Source organism: Meriones unguiculatus (assembly GCF_030254825.1).
Source record: "Meriones unguiculatus strain TT.TT164.6M chromosome X unlocalized genomic scaffold, Bangor_MerUng_6.1 ChrX_unordered_Scaffold_30, whole genome shotgun sequence".
Lineage (NCBI taxonomy): Eukaryota > Metazoa > Chordata > Mammalia > Rodentia > Muridae > Meriones > Meriones unguiculatus.
The window spans coordinates 11,558,326-11,571,279 of NW_026843706.1; the positions used below are offsets into that span (position 1 = coordinate 11,558,326).

Sequence of the window (12,954 nt, forward strand, 5' to 3'; positions counted from 1 at the left end):
GACCAGGGTGTGGTTTATGGAGAGGTACATGGATCCTTGGACATGGCCTCTTCGACATATGTGAGACCCCCCATGTCCTGATATTCCCTGGAGAAACCTGAACAAAGGACAGGAACTGTGCTGGGCCTGGTAATGCCTGCCTGCCATCCCGTCTACTGTGGAGGCCGAGGCAAGCAAGGCTCTAGCTCTAGGCCAGCCTGAGCTACAGTAGTGAGTTTGGGGCCAGGCTGAGCGACATAGGAAGTCCTGGTTTCAAAAGAAAAATCTGAAAAAAGACAGGGCGTTGCATGTGCAAGGCTGAGCCCAGTCTCCAGTATATAAACAAAACAAAACACCCAACATGCATGATTCCTACAAGTACCCCTCCTATCCCACGCACCTGGATCAGCTTGTGGCAACCTCTGTCTTCACTCTTTTGGGCAGCCTGTGGGGTACAGGGCTGTCAGGGTTCTCTTGTTTGGGGCTGTCTGGCTCGGGTTTATATAAAGCATGGGCTAACCAGTTGAGATGTGTGGGGATGCAGGCTCAGCCTTTGGTGCTGCTGGGCATGGCAAGGGCTGCAGGGCCTTGTCCAGCACCCAGGGTTTGTCCCAGGTTGGGGTCTCCAGCCCCTGGTGTTTTTCGTGAGCCTGCTCATCACCGAGTCCACATAGCCGTGGATGCACAGGTCAGCCTGGTGGTCGTGGTTTGTTGGCTGCAGGTTGACAATGACCAGATGGCTTAGCAGAGAGGGACAGGTTCCTGCTAGGGTGGATCTACAACTAAGTGCCAATGGTGACCTGAAAGGTCTGCGGTCTTGCAGGCATCGCCACGAGAGTGTCAGGTCCTGGTCCAGCAGTGTGTTCTCCCAGTTCAGAATGGTGTCCCTCAGCTCCCACCTACAGACCCGGAAGTCCCTTCACCTTGGCTACAGTGCAGAGATGTCCTGTGGCTCTGCACTGTCCCATGATGCCCACGACTGTGTCTCTCAAATATTGTGTCTTGCACTTCGGACATTCCTCTACAAACATGTTTCCATGGAGCTCAGCCAGCTTATCCATGGGGAAGCCAGAGTTCACATGTAGCCCATCCAGGTTCTGGTTGACCTGGAAGCTGAAGAAGCCCACGAGTTCCAGCTGTCTTTGAGGGCTTAGCGCTCTAGAAATGTGGTGTCATACTTGGGGGCCAGGCCACACTCTTGCATGGTCCACAAGTCCATGGGGTTCTCTCGGACAGCCCACACTTGCCTTTATCTACTTATGGTGACAGATCAGCTGCAAAGTTCACTAACAGTCTCAGGAGCTGCCACAAGGGGGACCTATCCCCTCAAGTTTTAAAGTCCCTTTTTTTTTGGAAAATTATTTCAGTAATCGTCTGGAATTCAGTCACTCTCTGTATGCATGATCTTGAGTGGTCCTCTTACACAAAGAATTTATTACACCTTGTTTTGTTCAACCAGAAAAAGTAAATGCGTGACTCTAAAAATTCCAACAGGAAACTCCTACAGCTGATAAACACTTTCAGCAAAGTGGCTGGATACATGATTAACTCACAAAAATCAATAGCCCTCCTATATACAAATGACAAGTGAAAAGAAATCAAAGAAACAACACCTTTCACTATAACCTCAGATAATATAAAATATCTTGTTGTAACTCTAACCAAGCAAGTGAAAGGCTTGTGTGCTAAAATCCAAGAAGATACCAGAAGATGGAAAGATCTCCCATGCTCATGGCTTGGTAGGATGAACATAGTGAAAATGGCCATCTTACCAAAAGCAATCTACAGATTCAACGCAATCCCCATCAAAATTCCAACATAATTCTTTAGAGAGCTTGAAAGGACTATTCTCAACGTTATATGGAAAAAAGAAAGCAGGATAGCTAAAACAGTCCTGAATAATAAAAGAACTCCTGGAGGTATTACCATCCCTGACTTCAAGTTGTACTACAAAACTGTAGTAATAAAAATTGCATGGTATTGGCATTAAAAACAAACAGGATAATCAATGGTATTGAACTGAAGACTCAGACATAAATCCACATACTTATGAACATCTGTTTTCAATAAAGAATCCAGAAATACACACTAGAAAAAAAGAAGCATCTTCAACAAATGGTGGTAGTCTAACTGGATGTCTACATGTAGAAGACATGTAATTACATCCATACTTATCACCTTGATCAAAACTCAAATCCAAGCAGATAAAAGATCTCAACATAAAACTGGAAACACTGAATCTGATAGAAGAGAAATCAAGGAAATAGCTTTGAATGGATTAGCACAAGGGACAGCTTTCTTAAAGAACACAAATAGCCCAGGGTCTAAGATCAACCATCAGTAAATTAATATAATCCTCATGAAACTGAAAAACTTATATAAGGCAAAGGACTCAATCAGAAAAAGAGGCCTACAGAACTGGAAAAGTTTTGTTTTGTTTTGTTTTACCAACTAACTCCTTACCTGCTAGAGGTCAAATATCCAAAATATATAATATATAGAACTCAAAAAACTGTTGTTGTTGTTTTTTTTTTTTTTAGAGCTGAGGACAGAACCCAGGGCCTTGTGCTTGCTAGGCAAGTGCTCTACCACTGAGCTAAATCCCCATCCAGTATATATAAAGAACTAAAGAAGTTAAACAGCAAAAAATCAAGTAATCCAATTAAAAAATGGGGTACAGAGCTAAACAGAGAATTCTCTGCAGAGGAATATTGAATGGCAGAGAAACACTTAAAGAAATGCTCAACCTCATTAGCCATCAGGGAAATGGAAATCAAAACAACCCTAAGATTTCACCTTACACCCATCAGAATGGCTAACATCAAAAACTCAAGAGACAACACATGCTGGAGAGGTTGTGGAGAAAGGGGAACCCTCCTCCACTGCTGGTGGGAATGTAAACTTGTACAACCACTCTGGAAAGCAATCTGGCACTTTCTCAGACAACTAGGAATAGCGCTTCCTCAAGATCCAGCTATACCACTCCTAGGCATATATCCAAAAGATTCTCAAGTACACAATATGGACATTTGCTCAACCATGTTTGTAGCAGCTTTATTTGTAATAGCCAGAAGCTGGAAACAGCCCAGATGCCCCTCAACTGAAGAATGGATGCACAAATTGTGGTACATCTGCACAATGGAATATTACTCAACAATAAAAAACAAAGAAATCATGAAATTTGCAGGTAAATGGTGGGATCTGGAAAAGATCATCTTGAGTGAGCTATCCCAGAAGCAGAAAGATGCACACGGTATATACTCACTCATATAGACATTTAATATAAGATAAACCTACTAAAATCTGTACACCTAAAGAAACTAATCAAGAGGGAAGACTCTTGCTAAAATGCTCAATTCCTACCCAGAAAGGCAAAGAGGCTGGACATCAGAAGAAGGAGAAAAGAGGGAACAAGTCAAGAGCCTGCCACAGAGGACCTCTGAAAAGCTCTGCCCTGCAGACTATCAATGTAGATACTGAGACTTATGGGCAACCTTTGGGCAGAGTGCAGGGAATCTTAGGAAAGAAGTGGGAAACAGTAAGACCTGGAGAGGACAGGAACTCCATAAGGAGAGCAACAGAACCAAAACATCTGAGCACAGGCATCTTTCCTGAGACTGCTATTCCAACCAAGGGCTATGCATGGAGATAACCTAAGACCCCTGCACAGACGTAGCCCATGGCAGTTCAGTATCCAAGTGGGTTCCATTGTGATAGGAACAGGGACTGTCTCTGACATGAACTGATTGGCCTGCTCATTAATTACCTCCTCCTGAGGGGGAAGCAGCATTACCAGGCCACAGAAGAGGACAAAGCAGCCACTCCTGATGAGACCTAATTAACTAGGATCAGAAGGAAGGAAAAGAAGACCTCCCCTATCAGTGGACTTGGGGAGGAGCATGCATGCAGAGGGTGGAGGAAGCAAGGGATTGGGACAGGGGGAGGAAGGGAACCATGAGGGGGGATACAAGGATACAAAGTGAGTAAAGTGTAATTAATAACGAAAAATAAAATAAAATAATAAAAAACCTAGATATCAAAAAAATAAGCTAGTTAAAATGGGATTCAGATCTAAACAGAGAACTTCTCAACAGAAAAATCTTAAATGGCTGAGAAGTGTTTAAAGAAATGTTCAACATCTTTAGCCATTAGGAAAATACAAATCAAAATTACTCTGTGATTCCATCTTACACCCATCAGAATGGCTAAGATAAAAAAGAAAAAAAAAACAACCTCAAGTGACAACACATGCTGGAGAGGATGTGGAGAAAGGGGAATCCTCCTCCATTGCTGGTGGGAGTGCAAACTTATACAACCACTGTGGAAATCCATCTGGTGCTTTCTCAGAAAACTAAGAATTGCTCTGCCTCAAGACCCAGATATACTACTCTTGGACATATACTCAAAGGACATTCCATTCTACTGTAAGGACACTTGTTCAACTATGTTCATACGGCTTTATTCATAATAGCAAGAAACAGGAAACAACTTAGATATCCTTCAACCAAAGAATGGATAAAGAAAATGTGGTACATCTACACAATGGAGTATTACTTAGCTGTTTAAAAAAAATCATGAGATTTGGAAGTAAATGGATGCAACTAGAAAAAAAAAATCCTGAGTGAGGTAACTGAGAACTAGAAAGACAAATATGGTATGTATTCACTAATAAGTGTATATTAGCTGTTAAGTAAATGATGATCAAGCTACAATCCACAGACCCAATGAGGTTAGTTAAAGAGGAAGACTCTAGGGAACATGCATGGGTCTCTCTGGGAAGGAGAAATAGATTTTTTCAAGTGGACTGGGGGTGGGGGGGGATGGAAGCAGGAAGAATCAGGTGGATGGAAGGAGAGAGTTTGGGTAGAGACTGTTGGAATGGGGGGGGTATTTGTAACCGTGGAACCTTTCTTGAATCTATGAGGGTGACTCTACTGATGCCTCTTAGTAATGGAGGCTACAGAGTCTAAACTGGCCATTTCTTGTGGCCATCTTTTATGGCCAGGTAAGGCTGTGGGACTGCATTGCATTTGGGTGAGCTGTTGGCAAAGGTGGGTTCCATGGAGATCCCTAAACAACTTGAGCTGATTCTAGGACAGGGTTGCTCTCCAAAAACTTACATCAGTGCCCAATTGCTGAGGACAACATCCACCAGTTTATTGTGTTATGCCAGGTTCACGGGACCCTCAGAGACCACAAGGAGATGACTCGATGCAACTGCAAGAGAGCTTTATTACGAGAGCGATCGAGCTTGGGACCCAAGTCTCACTGGCGCAGCAGTAGACAAGTGGGACCCCGAGCTCTGAGTGAACAGGATTTTTAAAGGGAAAGTTTGTGAGCCAGGGGTTTCCATGACAGAAAGCAGGGGGGTGGGGGTGGGGCACAAGCCTTGGCGTTACAGAATTGGGTGAAGTTTAGCAGGGCGGGGTGACCTTTTCTGAGGCACATAATCACAATGGCTAAGGCATATAATCACAATGGCTATTTTTCTAAACCATATCTGAAACACTGGGGAGAATTTTCCCACCGGATTCTCAACCAATTCCCATTGATTATTGCCAGGGAGTTTGTCTCTATTTTCTATGAAGCATTTATTCTGTTATATTTCTTGGAGGCTGTTGCTAGGAGAGTTAACTTTGTTTTCTGCCAGGTGTACATTCTGTGATATTTCCTGGTACCTGAATTCAGTTCTCAGTCAAGATCTTTATTTCAAAATGGAGTTATATTCAGGCTATCTTAAGCTCTTCAATTGAACATAGAGAAGTTGAGCTGGTGCCTGCCTGGAGTCTTCACCCATATATTCTAGTCTCTTTGGAGTGTTCAGGTACTCTCCAGGCTAGTTGGACACCAACACACCCACAAAACCCTTGACTTACAATCTGTCCTGCCTGCAAGATGTGCTGGAGCAATGTTGTCACAGAACCTGTGGGAGTGGCCAATCAATGTCTGGTTTAACTTGAGGATCATGCTACTAGAGGGAGCCCAAATCTCATACTGCCTGACTGACCAGGAACCAAAAATGGGATAGGCTAGAAACCTAAGCTAGAGACAAACAGAACTGGAAAAAAAAAAAAAAAAAAAAAAAAAAACAATGAAATTGTTTAATGATATTTTGCTATAGTCGTAATTTGCTGCTTTGTCCTGTAATCATCAGAGAGTCTTCCTATGGCAGCAGATGGAAGTGGGTGCAGAAACTCACAGCCACACATTAAGCAAAGAAAGAGCCTAAATTGGAGGTCTCTATTGGGACCCTCCCCTCGGAACTTGAGGAACCCCACAAAAAGGAGGTGGAATGATTGTTAGGAGACAAAGGAGATGGAAGACACGATGAAAACATGGCCCACTAAATCAACTAAGCAGGGCTCATGTGGGCTCACAGAGACTGAAGCTGCAATCATGAGGTTTGCATGTAACTGCACTAGGTCCTCTGCATGTATGTTATTGCTATTAGCTTGATGTTTTTGTGGGATTCCTAACAATGGGATCAGGTGTATCTGACTCTTTTGCCTTCTCTTGGCACTCCTTTCATCTTATTGTATTGCCTTGCTCCCTTTAATAGGAGGGCCTTGGCCTTGATTTATTGTATCTTGTTTTGTTGTGTTTCTTGTTGTCTCTTGGAAGCCTGCTCTTTTCTGGAGGGAAACAGGACAAGGGAAAGAATCAGAGGGAGAGAGAAGGTGAGAGAGTACTGGGAGGGGGAACTCTAGTCAGGATATATTGTATGAGAGAAAAATCTATTTTCAATATAAAAGAAATACAGTGAAGTTTATAAACTGTAAAGAATAAGAGAAAATGTTGAAAACACTGCAGACTATGAAGTCCTGGCTTGTGAAGTTTGTTATATACTTTTCAAAATGAAAGAATGAAAACTTAGTCACCAGGGCAGGAGTTAACAACTGAACTGTCACTCATACCTGCTGGAAGAAAAAAAAATTATTTATTTTCCCAATGAACTGACACTAGGTATATCAACCACTCCAGGGAAGGTCTCATGTTCAGGAGCAGTTAACCAACATATAATGGACTCCACAGTTTATTGACTCATTCATTTATTTGTGTGTGTGTGTGCGTGTGTGTGTGTGTGTGTGTGTGTGTGCATGCACACACACATGCGAGCAAGTGCACACAAGCTTTTATTTGGTTATATTTTGGTGGTGTTTTTTTGTTTTCTATTCAGATATTTTATTTTTCCTTGATTCTGTTGTTGTTTTAGGTTTTTGTTTGTTTTTCGAGAAAGAACTTAAAGTTACGCAAGTATCGAGGAAGAAAGGATCTGGAAGGACTTTGGGATGGAAAGAATATGATCAAAGTATATTTAAATTAAAATATTTTAATAAATATTTTAAAATAAAATATTTTCTATTGTGATGTCAGCATTAATGTGTAATCTTGGGGATGAACAAGAAAAGAAAGATTGTTGCTTAAGAGAGATTTGTTTCTGTGTCAAGTTGAGATGGGGTCAGTTGTGTTGGATAGTTTTATGTCACATTGACACTAGCTAACTAGCTAACTAACATGAGAACAGGGATCCTCAATTAAGAAAATACTTCCATACTATAGGCCTGTGGACAACCCTGTAGAGAATCTTTTTAACTAGTGATTGATGAGGGTGCAGCCCATTATGGATGGTGCTATTCCTGGGTTGGTGGTCCAGGATGCTGTAAGAAAGTAGACTGATTAGGCTATGAGAAGAAAGATAGTAAGTATGTTCTCTGCATCAACTCCTGCCTCCAGGTTCCATACCTTTTTGGATTAACTTCCTTCAATAATGAACAGTGATGTGGAAGATCAAGTCAAATAAACCCTTTTCTCCACAAGATGCTTTTGATCATGATGTTTCATCAGAGCAGTAGTATCCCGAAACAAGACACATGGGTTCCAGGAATTTAACTCAGGTCATTAGGTTTGCAGGACAATCATCTTTACTAACTAAGCCACCTTGCAAGTCATGTTTATTTCGGGGAAGTGCATTGTTATATTGCACAGGCTGAATTCAAACACCTGTACCTCAGTTTTCTAATTAGCTCGCACTACAAGTATGTATTCAGGTCTTTTCCCTCTTACAAATGTTTGTTGTTCAGCTTTATTATTTTACTTTGAGGGTAGATCTCACTATGTCTCACAGGTCCACTCAATCTCAATCTCACGATTATTACTTCCCTACCTCCAAATTGTGGGCCTGTGCTACATACTTGGTTCCATATGCATGACTTAAATCAATTCACAGGAGACATTAAAGATTACTACAGTGATGGTTCGATTTGGTCATTCTCTGAATTTGATCTTTGCACCCCATGTGCACTGAATCAGGGTTTGTAATTTAATTTGCCTTCAAAACATAAATATGTGACCCTTTTGGACAACAATTCAATTAAATGTAACCCCAAACAAGCACTGGAACCTTCATTTGGTGATAAGAGATGACCAATTGAGGTTCCATCTCTTCCATTTTCTGGGGATTTCATTTAGATTGCCTTCATACCTGTATATATTTTATCTAGATTTTATTGTCTTATGTTTCCATACTACTCCTCAACTCAAAAGGACCTAAAATTTAGCTATTTTTTTCCGTATTCTTTCACTAGACCCTTTTTCCCTCCCCATCTCCACTTGATCCTTCTATTCCAGTCCCCCTCATTCATCCATAAGTATTTGTTTCCCCTTTCTAATGATATATCTGTCATCCCCTCAGTCCCTTATTCTATACTTAACCTCTATGGTTCTACAGATTGTAGCTTTATAATCAATAACAGCTAATATTTATATATAAATAAATACATACATTTTTGTCTTTCTGAGTCTGGGTTACCTTATTCTGCATGATTTTTTTTTTCAAGTTTCATCCCTTTACTTGAGCATTTTAGGCTTTCATTCAGGCTGAGTAATGCCCAGTTGTGTAAATGTTCCCCATTTTCTTTATCCATTCTTCTGTTGAGGGGCATCTAGGTTGTTTCCAATTTCTGGCTATTTTTTTTTCAATGCAGTTTATTCAGGAACCTTGAACAATCATCTGACCCTGGGGAAAGCCAGCCCACAGCTTAAATAGCCTCTGGGCAGCCAACCCCAGCGTGCCACGTGGGCAATGCAGATAGGTCCACATACATGGAAGCAAGCCAGATCCTCAGCCTTAGCCAAATGTGGAATTGTTCCTGACAGAGAGCACTCACCATCGGGAAGGTGGAAGGCGGAAACCAGCTCCATCTTTAAGACACAGCATTCCGCAGCTCTCTACAGTTCCCCCTTTTTGTTTTAGACGCATCAGGCAAGAGTAGAGGTCTGATCTCTGATATTAGAAATAAATTGGGACTTTGTACTGATGTTCATTTAGGTGTCATCCACCCAAAGAGCATCAGACCTGTCTGATACCTTTTTCTCAGAGGTGGGACCTGGGGCATCAACCCGCATGCAATCAGACATACTCTTCTCTGGGTTGAAAGCGGCTGACCCTGAGTACAGTGCTTAGCCTCGCATCCTGAGCATAACATTTTAGCTTTTGATGGTAGCCAACCATGCTTGGGGAGACTGTCCTGCTTCAATGGCTGTAAAGGCCTGAATGGTCATGGCTGCATTACGCTGTTGTGAGACTCTAATCTTGCATATATACCACAGGCAAACCAAGCAGACCAACACCAGAAGGCCTGCTAACGCTCCCATGCCCGCCCATTCCTTCAGATGATTCATGGCTGCAGCAAACCATGGTGATAATCCTGTGGCTAGTCCTGCGTCCACTCTGGTAGAATTTACTGTGACAATGGCCACTCTCAGCTGCTCCATCGTAGTATCGAATTCTCCAGTCCAATTACCTAAAATATAGCTCGACAATTGTTTAGACAGATTTGCAGCACAGGAAAAATTCTCATGTTGTATGCTAGTGACACAAAGTCCAGCACACTTTCATTGACAGCCAAGTTGAGCGATTTGCCATAGGGTATCAATTTGCTCCTGCAGGAGGTCAATCCTCTGATTGAACACCATCAAGCTTCCTTTTAGTTGAGCATTAATTCCTTTTTGTACAACTAAGGCATGAGCTACATTGGCTAAATGATTATTCAGGGTCTGAGCAGTCTGCACAGTATGACTCATGGCTAATGCCACGGTGGTAGCTCCAACAGCTGCCAATGAGATGGCAGTAACAGTGGCGGCTGTAGTTCCAAGATCCCTTTTCTGTCTGAAGAGAGTCATAGCGTGAGGGGCATCAACGGGCACAGGCACCCAGCGAGGCATGCGAGTAACCAGGGCATACCTAAATTTACTAGCATTCCAGCATTGGGCAAAAAAGCACGTATCATTACCATAATTACTTGGCTCTATCTGGCTAATAATGAATAAAAATGGGGGATATAAACAAACAGATGTGGGCTTATAGGAAATATTATGAGAAGCCTTAACCCCCTCGTTGGAACATCCTGCATCAGTTCTAGAACTAGCAGTGGTGGTGTCCGAGGTCTGAGTAGGTTCAGGAGACCATTGCCCCGAGGGGCGAGACATGCTTAATGCCAATTGACTAACTCCATGTTTTCGTCCACTTTTGAAAGTCATTTAAGGTTCTTAAATTATTTTTTCCCTTTTTTTAAAAAATTTTTCATCAATTACACTTTATTCATTCTGCATCCCCCCATAAGCCCCTCCCTCCTCCCCTCCCAATCCCACCCTCCCTCCTCCCTCTGCTTGCATGTCACTCCCCAAGTCCACTGATAGGGGAGGTTCTCCTCTCCTTTCTGATCTTAGTCCATCAGTTCACATCAAAAGTGGCTGCATTGTCCTCTACTATGGCCTGGTAAGGCTGCTCCCCCCCAGGGGGAGGTGATCAAAGAGCAGGCCAATCAGATTATGTCAGAGGTAGTCCCTCTTCACATTACTATGTAACCCAATTGGACTCTAAACTGCCCTGGGCTAAATCTGTGCAGGGGTTCTGGGTTATCTCCATGAATAGTCCTTGGTTGGAGTATGAGTCTCTGGGAAGTTCCCTGTGTTCAAATTTTCTTGTTCTGTTGCTCTCCTTGTGGAGACCCTGTCCTCTCCAGCTCTTACTATTTCCCACTTCTTACATAAAATTCCATTCACTCTGCCCAACAGTTGCCCATCAGGCTCAGCATCTGCTTTGATAGTCTGAAGGGCAGAGGCTTTCAAAGGCTCTCTATGGTAGGTTCCTAGGTTGTTTCCTGTTTTCTTCTTCTTCTTCTGATGTCCATCCTCTTTGCCTTTCCGGATGGGGATTGGACATTTTTGTTAGAGTCCTCTCTCTTGCTTAGTTTCTTTAGATGCACAGGTTACAGTGTCCTATGTTGTATGTCTATATGAGTGAGTATATACCATGTGTGTCTTTTTGCTTCTGGTACAACTCACTCAGGATGATCCTTTCCAGATCCCACTATTTACCTGCAAATTTCATGATTTCCTTGTTTTTTATTGTTGAGTAATATTCCATTGTGTAGATATACCACAATTTGTGCATCCATTCCTCCACTGAGGGGCATCTGGGCTGTTTCCAGCTTCTGGCTATTACAAATAAGGCTGCTACAAACATGGTTGAGCAAATGTCCTTTTTGCGTACTTGAGAATCTTTTGGATATATGCCTAGGAGTGGTATAGCTGGATCTTGAGGAAGCGCTATTCCTAGTTGTCTGAGAAAGCGCCAGATTGCTTTCCAGAGTGGTTGTACAAGTTCACATTCCCACCAGCAGTGGAGGAGGGTTCCCCTTTCTCCACAACCTCTCCAGCATGTGTTGTCTCTTGAGTTTTTGATCTTGGCCATTCTCATGGGTGTAAGGTGAAATCTCAGGGTTGTTTTGATTTGCATTTCCCTAATGGCTAGTGAGGTTGAGCATTTCTTTAAGTGCTTCTCTGCCATTCGGTATTCGTCTACAGAGAATTCTCTGTTTAGCTCTGTTCCCCATTTTTTAAGTGGATTACTTGGTTTGCTGCTTTTCACCTTCTTTAGTTCTTTATATATACTGGATATGAGTCCTCTGTCAGATAAAGGGTTGGTGAAGATTCTTTCCCAATCTGTAGGCGGTCGCTTTGTTTTGATGACGGTGTCCTTTGCTTTACAGAAGCTTTTCAGTTTCATGAGGTCCCATTTATTGATTGTTGCTCTTAGAGCCTGTGCTGTTGGTGTTCTGTTCAGGAAGTTTTCTCCTGTACCAATGAATTCTAGGGTATTTCCCACTTTTTTTTTCAAGCCGATTTAATGTGTCTGGTTTTATGTTGAGGTCTTTGATCCACTTGGACTTCAGTTTTGTGCAAGGTGACAAATATGGATCTATTTTCATTTTTCTACATGTAGGCATCCAGTTAGACCAGCACCATTTGTTAAAGATACTATCTTTTTTCCATTGTATGGTTTTGGCGTCTTGGTCAAAGATCAGGTGTCCATAGTGTGTGGGTTTATTTCTGGGTCTTCTGTTCGGTTCCATTGATCCACCATTCTGTTTCTATGCCAGTACCATGCAGTTTTTACAACTTTTGCTCTATAGTACAACATAAGATCAGGGATGGAGATACCTCCGGAAGATCTTTTATTGTAGAGGATTGTTTTAGCAATTCTGGGTTTCTTGTTATTCCATATGAAGTTGAGAATTTTTCTTTCCAGGTCTGTAAAGAATTGTGTTGGTAATTTGATGGGCATTGCATTGAATCTGTAGATTGCTTTTGGTAAGATGGCCATTTTTACTATGTTAATCTTGCCAAGCCATGAGCATGGGAGATCTTTCCATCTTCTCATATCTTCTTCTAATTCTTTCTTCAGAGATTTGAAATTTTTTTCATGCAAGTCTTTGACTTCCTTGGTTAGGGTTACTCCGAGGTACCTTATGTCATTTGTGGCTATTGTGAAGGGTGTTGTTTCCTTAATTTCTTTCTCAGCCCTTTTGTCTTTTGTATACAGGAGGGCTACTGACTTTTTTGAGTTAATTTTGTATCCAGCCACTTTGCTGAAGGTGTTTATCAGCTGTAGGATTTCCCTGGTAGAGTTTT

General features: G+C 42.1%; 1 pseudogene; it reads right to left on the reverse strand.

Annotated features, from left to right (window-relative positions):
• Positions 1–384: 384 nt before the first annotated feature.
• On the reverse strand, positions 385–1,186 carry LOC110544322 (NAD-dependent protein deacylase sirtuin-6-like; annotated as a pseudogene).
• Between the last annotated feature and the right edge of the window lie 11,768 nt (positions 1,187–12,954).